The following is a 10,128-nucleotide window of genomic DNA, read 5'->3' on the forward strand; positions in this document are numbered from 1 at the left end:
ATAATCTTATTATATAGCAGCAGTAATAAATGTTTTTCACGTTAAATAAAAATAGTGCTACATAAACTATAGGGTAGTTCTTCCTGTAGAGAAAAATCGAAAATTAGTAGATCTTCTGTACATATTATTATTTAAAAAAATTTTAAATTTTAATCAAAGTGCACAGCAATACAAATAATTTATGAAAGAATTTATAGCTTAAACGATGTGCTTTAGCATAATAGATTGTAAAGTCTTTAAGCACAAGAAATAATTGAAAGAGGTTTAACTGTTATTAAACAGTTAATATCAAAAGATTAAATTTTATAACAGATGTGTTAAAATAATTACGCTACTTAATTTTAAGGAAAAATGAAATGAAAATTTTACCTGTATTCTCTGTCGTCATCGGCCATGTGGAAATTTTATGAATAATTATTTACACCTGCAACAGAAAAAAATAGTAGGAATAAAGCATAATCAAACTAAACACTTTTCTCATTGGAACTCTTCTAATTTTTAGTTTTATATAACATTCATTCAAAATAATTCAACCAAAATGTCCGAAATTTCTGTTTATATAGATATTTTAAACACGCAGAAAATCTTTGTTACCTTAGTACCTCGAATAAGTAGAAAATAGTTTCTCTACTTTTATGTTTGAAATATATATATCAATATATGCGTGTGTGTGTGTAAGACAAAATCAAAATTATAACTTAAATTAGCAATAGCTCTTTAATTTTTATGTTTCTCCTCTCTATCCTAATCCTTTTCTGGACTGCATCATTCCTAGACTAATCCGTATCATAAGACTTTTACATAATGACGTTTTAACGTAGCTAATTCGGAATTTAAACCAAAGGATAACTATGCTTCTGATCCTCAGCGAAGGTAAGACTCCTGTTTGCTGCTTCTTCCTTACTGCAAAGCTATCAAAAATGGAAACATTTTGAATCGAGCACAACTAGCGTGGCAAATCAATTGTGGTGCTGTGTCAATTGAAATAAAATTTGATTGTCAATTGAAAAAAAATGTCAATTGAAATAAAAATTAATATTTAATCTGCCTTGTCAATTAAGTTGCTGTTCTTAGTGGACCAACATTCGTGCAGTCAATATTTCTGCATTATTACATTCTGAATATAATATTTATTGAAATATCCACAGCATAGAATTGATAGCCCAGATGCTGAGATACATAACGAAGAGCAAACTTGGCAGTCGATGCAGATTAAATTTTGACTTTTATTTCAGTTGATATTTGTGGCCACAGTTCGCTTGACACTCTAATCGTGCAGAAGCAGTAGGCACTAGCCTATCTAGGCTAAGGTGTAGAAAGGAAGCGCGTAGTTGTCCAAGCTTATTAAGACAAGGGTTTTCGTTTAAGTTCCTTATCAGCTACATCATCATCGTTATGTTAAAGTCATATAATAGGATTAATCTAGGAATGACGCAGTCCAGAAAAAGCTATTAATGTTTTTAGAAAAGAGAGAGGAAATACTTAGATTAAAATGAAGAATTAAGGGACTGTTACTAATTTTAGTTATTATTTTGATTTATATATTTTTTTATTTTATATATACCCCTTCAAACAGAAAAAGGCTTGGCGTAAGAAAAGCCTAATTATAAGCAAATGCAAAACGTATTTGCAGAGTCTTTATTTTTACTACCGCTGATCATAAACATATACTTCCGTTTATAAAAATGCTTTAAGAAAAAATTTATGGTTACAATTTAGGTTATGCCATTTCTTAAATTTAAAAATCAATTTCGAAAAAATTGCATCTATTTGTCATATGATTCATCAGTTCCAATAGGTTATAATTAATAAGCTTTTATATTCCTTCTAAAAAATAAAACACGAAGTATTTGATTCACATATGGTACAAATTGTCCAAGTTAATTAATTTTAAAATTGGGGATCACGTTTCCTGGAAAATCAGGAGTCGCACGCAAATTAAAGAGTGAAATATTTAAATCTATACGTAAATGAAAATGGTACATAATTTTGTTTGTTTATGATGCTAAAACTGCTTATGAATATATTTTAGCATTATTAACATCTGAATGATTTTTGGAAAACTTTTTCTGCACTCAAAAATGTAACAAAATTAAAGAATGTTGCTCACTAGCAAATCAAAAAAGAAGTATCATGATGATATTAAAGAAAAAGAAATATCCTAATTTATTTTTATACCGACCCCGCAAGGAAAGCCATAAAAGATGGCTGTGGCCATGAAGGCTAAAAAAGTCCCAAATTTTGAAATTATGTATGAAGTATATGTGTAGAACTTACGGTTGCAAAAATAAAGATGGTGCCAAGGTTAGATTACTTGAAAACGACAAAATCAACTAGGTTATCTGTTTAAGGGAAAATGGTGTTGGTGTATTTAATTATGGCAAAGCACACGAGGGCTATCTGCCTAAGAGGAGGGATGCCTTTCGTGGAGGACTTTCTAAGGGAAACTGGCTCGTATACACGTTACACATGGGGAAAACCACGAAAACGCCCATGCAGCCAGCCCGTTCGCGGGATTCGAACCTCGGACCGAACTACCAGTGTTCAGCGACTTTACCGCTCGGCCGCTGGTGGGCTAAGGGAAAATGTATCTGACTGGAAGACTTTAGCTAAATAACTTATATCCACATTACAATAAGAATATCCACGAAAACCAGCCATCCAGGTAGCTCGTTCGCCTGGATCGAAGTGGCGAACTCCCAGCATTCAGCGGTCTTAACCACTCGACCATGGTGAGTTTTGTGCTGTATAAGAACTTATGAACTCTCTGTTTATATTAATTAACTGAACAGTAAACTGAACTAATTATACAGGATTTCCATGCATACATAATGCATACATAATCGTGTACAGAGATGGTAATGTGGATTTACATATTTTCATTAATTGTTAAGTGATTATTTGAAGAACTACGAAAATTCTAAGTTTCTATATGTCACTAAACATATTTTTTGCTCTTTCAAAACACATATATAAAAGATACAAAATATTGATACAAAAAGAATCATACGTTTTAAGAGTTAAAATAAAGCACTCCAAAAATCACATTTCAATGAAACCGCAAAAGAAATTTACGTATGCATACCTCGGAAATCTAGCATTAGAGTTATATGAAATAGAGCCTAATCATTCATTAAATTAATAAAAAATATTAAACAATTTCTTAATCAAAAAAATATAATGAAATAATCATTAAATTATTAAAGGAGACATACTAAAATAAAAGCAAAGCGTTTTAAAATGCTTAATTAATTATCCTATTCGACGTCCTTAAATATACGTACTAACAACATGTAGGTAAGTGCTTGATAAAAATTTATAAATGTATTCTGTTTTATTATTCTAACAGAACAAAAAAGCCCAAATAAAAACTACAAAGAAATTATACTGGTAAAATGCATACATAATTAATGAACTATGAAGAAGAATTTGAAAAAATCTGAAATTTGATGCGTTCATAAAACGATAATTTAGATACAGTAGCAAACATTTGTTAACATAATAATTTTATGCCCTTAATAGATCAACGTCTGACTAAATAAGTGATTTTATTCTCAGTTAAGATATAATTCAACGGAAGAAAAATAAAAAGTTAATGAAAGGTACTTTTTGGAATACTTCCAATAACAGTAAATATTTGTTAAATAGCAATAAAAATGTTAATGAAGACAGTAATAAATACGCTTTCCGTCAGGTTCGACCGGGTTTGCAATTACATATTATACTTTGCAATTTGTATCTCTGAATCTTTAGGTGAACCTAATGGGGTCAACGAAAGCAATTTCCTGCACCGAAACAGCACGTTTTTTAACTATCAAAGCATGGTTTTGATATCTGCTGCGTAGCGTATTGCGTACCTCCTTAAAAACCTTTTGCTAAAAATTACGATACCTTACACAAATACAGCAGTATTCACCTTTATTCTAATTTACATTTTTAGCTCAATTCTTGATTTTTTTGCCACGAAATTTTCAAATAGTGTCTGTATTTTTGCAGCATTCCGTTTCTATAAACGTTTCTTTGCAAATAAAATGTTGATTCTGTTCTTTTAAGCAAGATATTACATGAACGACCCTTTTGCACTCAGTTCTTAACTATAGAAACCAGCAGTCTTTCTTTTGACTGAACAGTCATCAGTTAGCAACAAGAACTTTCTTTATTATAGGAAAGGATAAAAAGATAGTGTTTATTTTTTATTTTTTATTTTTTTTAAACATCATGTATTAGTAATGTAGTTCAGCATTTGAATCAACATATTTATTCATTTATCCTTGTATTAATATCACTGATAATAAATTAGAGATAAATTTATTATGACACTTTCAACTTGAATTTAATAGAATTCACTTTCATTTTACAGTAGTTGACACAGAATGTTTAAGTTTGCATCTAAAAAAAATTCTTTGTTACGGCACACGCTGTTCTCCGTTATTTCTATTAAGTAATTTAAAGAAAACCAATAAAATGTTATTAAGATTGTAATACACGATGTCGGAGAAGATCCTTAGTAAAACCGAAATCATTTTTTTTTAATTATAGAAGATTTTAGAAAACATTATTAGATTGCAAATTTTAGATTGAACACTGTAGTAGAGAAATATCCATAAATTCTGATATATCGAAATCATAATTATTCGAAAATGAATTTTGTCCATCATGGCATTATGTTCTGCGAGGAGCAACAGATCATAACACAACTGACATACAATTAAAACAATCACTAAATTCTTTTGATATCAGTAGCGGTAAATAAGATTGAGAGAAAATATCCAAAGATTATTTCAGCTTTCAACACAATTATTTTAATCTTGATTGATGCGAATACTGAAGTGAATCACAGTTTCATAATATTTATGTATAATAAAATTTACATTTCTCGCGTAAAAATAATAAAATCACCTAATAATCCAAATGGTGGAATTTTAAATCTGTACTCACTGGTTCTAATCGGCTGCCTTCGAATAAAGTGGCACAAAGTAATAATCCTGGACTCGTTTTAAGAGGGCACCTTACTTCAAGAAAATCCCAGCGCCTTCCGGATCCAGCAAAGAGAAGAAAGAAGAACAGGGCAGAAGCCTCGTGCACCGCTTCCCAAAGAACTCTAGCTGGTGTGGGACGTTTGCCAGGAAAGCGAAAAATTTCTACCTCCGGAACATTTTTAGAACCCGATATTGGGGAGAGAATGTGCCTTAACTTGGCTTAGAACGCTAGGGAGAGAATCTGCGAAAAACACGAGGTTGCCATTCGAACCTAGAGGTCTATTTTATTTCTGTAGCTTCAAAAAAGTTCGTCGGATAAAGGGAGGCTACACCATGTTATGTGGGGGGGGGGAATATTCAACTACTACTGCTATCTCTTGAGCTTTATTTAGAGTTAGGTGGGATGGTGATGTTGAAGAAAAGTCTGTTTCTTTGATTTCTTCAATGTCTCTTTTGTTAAATTTGTCCTGTTGAGAACTGGGACAAAGTTGTCATTTTAGTACTGCATGTTGTGAGAGGATTATTTCAAATACAGCTGTAATTTTATTTGAATAAATGATATGTCTCAGCTGTTACTTCTCTTTCAAGCGTTAAATAGCCAAAACTGAATTCAAGTTAAAAAGAAAAATGGTAGTAATTCATTTGAGGGAACTGCCAAAATCACTCTATTAACTCTATTAATATCATTGTCTATGTGTTCAGGTTTAATACATTAAATTTATTTCAGTTAAATTTTTTGAAAGACTGTCTTCGAATTATTTAACATAATTTGACTCCAAAGCACAGTGCTTCAGAATCAAATCATGTTTAGATGATTATGTTAGATGACAAATAAACGGAAACGTATTTTTAAGATGTGAAACTGTGCTGATGCCCATTAGTTTAGGAAAATATGTATTTAAATATATTACTTTTTAATATTACTATCATACGTATTCATTTTAGAAAAACCTGTATCTTTCACACTGTCAAAAAATTAAAATCCAAGAAAAAATTAAATCCAAGAATTAAAGCAAGCATACTTTTGAAATTGCTATTAATGTAAAATTCAATATATTGCTCCTCGTCGTTTTTGAAAACGTACAAATATTACTACCAGAAAAAACTGTAAAGACATTTACATTAAAACATTACTTAAAATTTTAATTGAATATTACTTTGTTTATACTTATAGAGCGACGAAGAAATAAATTTTTAAGCTGAATTTTTCTAATAATTATAAATGAAAAAGAAAAAATATTAGATAACAACATTCATTTTACATTTTCTATAAAAATATCCTTTTCTATAAATGCAGGTGCATCGCGGACACTTAAACTTTTATGGAAGATCTTATAAACATATCACCATTATATTATTTTGGCCCTATTTAAAAATGTAGTGAAGGTTGCCGGTATGCATGGAATGGTTATATAAGAATGGTTTACTTGTACAAGTTTTACATAAGTATTTTATTAAGTTACTGTTAAATGTTTAAGTAGAAACTAAAATTCCAGGGTTTTTTCCGAGGAGGTGCAGCATTTAGTTAAAAACAAAACATCAGGGGCTACATAAAACATTCAAAATTAAAATTACTTAGTACTACAAACTTCTTGTGTATTTATTTATTTACTAATAGAGTATAAGTACGAGTACTTACCACTAGTGCACCAGTGGTAAGTACTTTTGTGGGCACTAGTACTACCAGTGCCCACAAAAGTTTTGTTTTGCCTTTTCATTGTGAAGTTGAATACGTAAGGGACATACACAAATTGAAGAGCGAAGGATTTCCATTTGTACTTATCTAAAAATAAAATGAATTTAAATTTGTTAAACAAATCTGAAAGGTTTCAAATTTTAACAATCGCCCAATGAGTTTATTAAGCGTTTTTACGCTCTCGCTGAGCTCGCATTCTACATCTGCTGTCTCACTCACTCCAGCTTAATCCATATTTTTTTATTCTAGATGCAGCGTTAAACGCTCGCATATATTTTTCTGTTTTTCTCAGTCTTTTCTCAGCTCATCATATCAATGTTCAGGTTTCTTACTAAAATGGCTTTACAAAACTTTGTTTTTTTAATATTAACGTTTTGTGTGCATACTTCGTCTATTAAATATCACATTCTTGACGTTTACACCACACGATATTCGATTCAACAGAAAAATCACAAAATATTTAAAACCAACATGTCTTTAGAATTTCCGATAGACAGTCTCGCGCGATGGATATAAAAGTGTTTTCTTCCTTACGTTGTTGCCACTGCTGTCTTTGAAATCGCTGAGTTTGTAAATCGAAAATTCGTTAAAGTTTTACAAATATGAAGAAGATAATAAAACAAATTTGAAATTCAAAGTACGGGCTTGCAGGCACCCGTGTTTGGGTGGAGGACTACGTTATTCAAAATTTGATAGTTATAGTTGCCGTAGCTTTTTCAGTGCGAGAAACATTAATGCATTCATACAGATTCTTCATTCTTAAATTTCTTTAAATATAACGCACGGAGATACTATTGGGTAGCAACAGTTTGAAAAGTGATTCAATGCAAAATGCCCTTTCTAGAATAATGTCCCATTTGGGACTAACGTCCCTTTTGGGCTAATTGTTAGTTTCTCATGCTAACAAATTAAGTGAAGAGCATTCCTACGCAAATTGTTTGGCATGAAAAATACTGCTCAATATTTTTTTTTTTTTTTTTTGTATTTCAAAAGGAGATCTTTTCCACAGAATCTTATAAAATTAGTGTTCTAGGAAACATTGGAAAGTTTCAGTATTGGTACATAGCCAATTCGCAATATTAAATGCTACTTCTAGTTTATGAATTTTTCGTGTGCTTACTACATCAAAATTCTAAAGTAATGAAACTTAATGAGAACGCTAATAATGTATTTACGGAGTTTGAAAACCGATAAGTAATTTATTAGAAAGTTCTTTCGACATAAAATTTGCTGCAAAAATTCAAAAATGTTACAAACTAATAAAGTGAATATTGTTGAGTGGCAATTAACCCTTTGCGGCACAGTGTGTCCGGTCTGGACACATCTAAAAATTTCCTTCTGTACGCACAGAAAAATTGAATGAAAAAGGATTTATAGGTTACCATAGGTTACTCTGAACCTTCTTTATTTATAGTAGATGGCAGCTCAACACAAACCAGTCCATATATTTTAGCCATGTATAGTTTTTTAAAACCCTCATTTTTCAAATCTTCCAGATGTTTTTAGGGTATAAAAGGAATTGTTTGAAAAGAAATTCGTATTTTTTTTGGCTGTATGCTAACCCCTTATTCTATATTAGTTTTAAATTTTTACCTTGAAATTTTGCCTAAAATCAAACGACGAACCCTAGGTGTGCCCAGACCGGGCTTACCTATAATCTAGGACAACTAAGAGTCTGCATTCTTTGTTTCTCCGCATCTCATCGCTCAGTTCATTGACAACAATGCTCGTTTCAGCACTCTTTTCGAAGCTCTATTCAATCAGTGTGCCACTTTGAGCACACCCACAGAATTAAAACGATAAGTGCTATCTTCACAAAATTTTACTTGTGTACTCCTCTAGGCCTAATTAGACTGCCTACTTTTTTTTTTTTTTAATCAAAATTCCGACTTTAAAAGGTAGCGTTCCAGAAAGGGCTAAGAAGAAAAACCTAACCTCGTATTATTATATTTGATTTACTGACCGACGTCTTAAAGCACATAGAAAATGTCGTCAAATGTCTCAAAATTTGAAATTAAATATTTCGGTGCATTTTTATCAATACATACAAGAGTCAAACTTTTTGTTCTTTATTTTTAATAATGAGTATAAAAGTTTTATAAATATACCTAACCACATAAAAAATTTGATGTCTTTCGAAATTTCTGAATACTGGTTTTAATATAATCATTATTTTAAATTCCAGAACAGGAATATTTGCGTCATCTAAAACACTTTTGTAATTGGAAATATATGTCTACGGTTGCGATAATAATGACGTTTGAAGACGCGGAGTGAAACATCGTGTTCATAAATGTCTTCATCCAGCTTTTAATTTTCGATTTTGACATCATTTCAACTTGCCTTGAGAAATCGGTTAGTAAATAAATTAGACGACTTGGAGCTTGATTTCTTCCTCAAATACCATTCAATGATATTCGTTTGTGATTTGTCTGTGTATAATTCTTTACGTTATAATTTTGTTACAATTAGAGTGTCCAAAGAATTTGTACACAAATAATTTATCATTTTTGAAATCTTAGAAATACATTATTAATATTTTCATACAACTTTATCTGTTTAGAACCTTAATCTGAAAATCGTGCAAAAACTTAATTACACCAGAAATATATTTTTTTAATTTATACAAATAAGATTAAGATTTGCTAGTATGACAGTACTGAAGCTTGGCATTGTTTCTAGATCAAAAATTCTGTAAGATTGTGCGAATAATATCTCTTATTTGAAGATCAGATTGTTTACTACCCCTGAAAATGATATCCAACGTTAAATCTAAATATCTCGGTAAATTTTCGTCGTGCATTAGTGACACTTTTTATATCGGGCTTTTCATAATGAGCAAACGTTTTTTCTTTCTAAATATGACAGAGAATAGGAGGAAAGTAGAAAATGTAATTTTGTAATTTAAGAATAAAAAAACTTCTTTTTTTCGTTTCCCAAAATGCCAAAATATGAAAAATTTGCGCCGTTTAAGCATTTGTATTATGGCCTACAGTTTCGAAAATAAAGCTACGGCAAGGACTTCATGGGCACATGGAAGTATGCAGAAGTGCTCTAATTTATAATCATGAATTTCCTCCAAAAAGTAACTAAACAGAATGCTGCATTATTTATTAACACACACTTATATTATTATGGATAATATAATCAAGCAGAGATATTCCACAATATGTTACAGTTTCTGTTCGGAAATTAATTTTCTCTCCTAGAGTTTATACATATCACCTGACGGCATACACTGCTCTGGGTTTCTCAGCTTATCACAGCTGAGCGGCGTACTCTGCCTTTTCCGTGAATGTGTTATAAGGTATTTTCTCCCTCCTTTCCAATTACACATACCATCGTAGTGCAACTGGAAGCATACTCGATGCGTATTCGAAAAGTCCAGGGCTCGAGTCCTGGAGAAGGCAATGCACATCTTTCACGTCTTCTGCTTCAAAATAACCTAATGCC

At 31.1% G+C, this 10,128-nt stretch overlaps 1 long non-coding RNA gene across 1 annotated transcript; it reads right to left on the reverse strand.

Moving 5' to 3' along the window:
• Positions 1–363: 363 nt before the first annotated feature.
• LOC146997212 (uncharacterized) lies at positions 364–5,615 on the reverse strand. The gene is made up of 2 exons (XR_015041205.1): positions 4,939–5,615; positions 364–424 (listed from the first exon to the last, which is right to left on the reverse strand). It is a non-coding gene; the product is annotated as an uncharacterized LOC146997212 (long non-coding RNA).
• Between the last annotated feature and the right edge of the window lie 4,513 nt (positions 5,616–10,128).

The sequence above is a fragment of the Stegodyphus dumicola genome, chromosome 5 (assembly GCF_044657685.1).
Source record: "Stegodyphus dumicola isolate Sdum_Otavi_A_Nest chromosome 5, ASM4465768v1".
NCBI lineage: Eukaryota > Metazoa > Arthropoda > Arachnida > Araneae > Eresidae > Stegodyphus > Stegodyphus dumicola.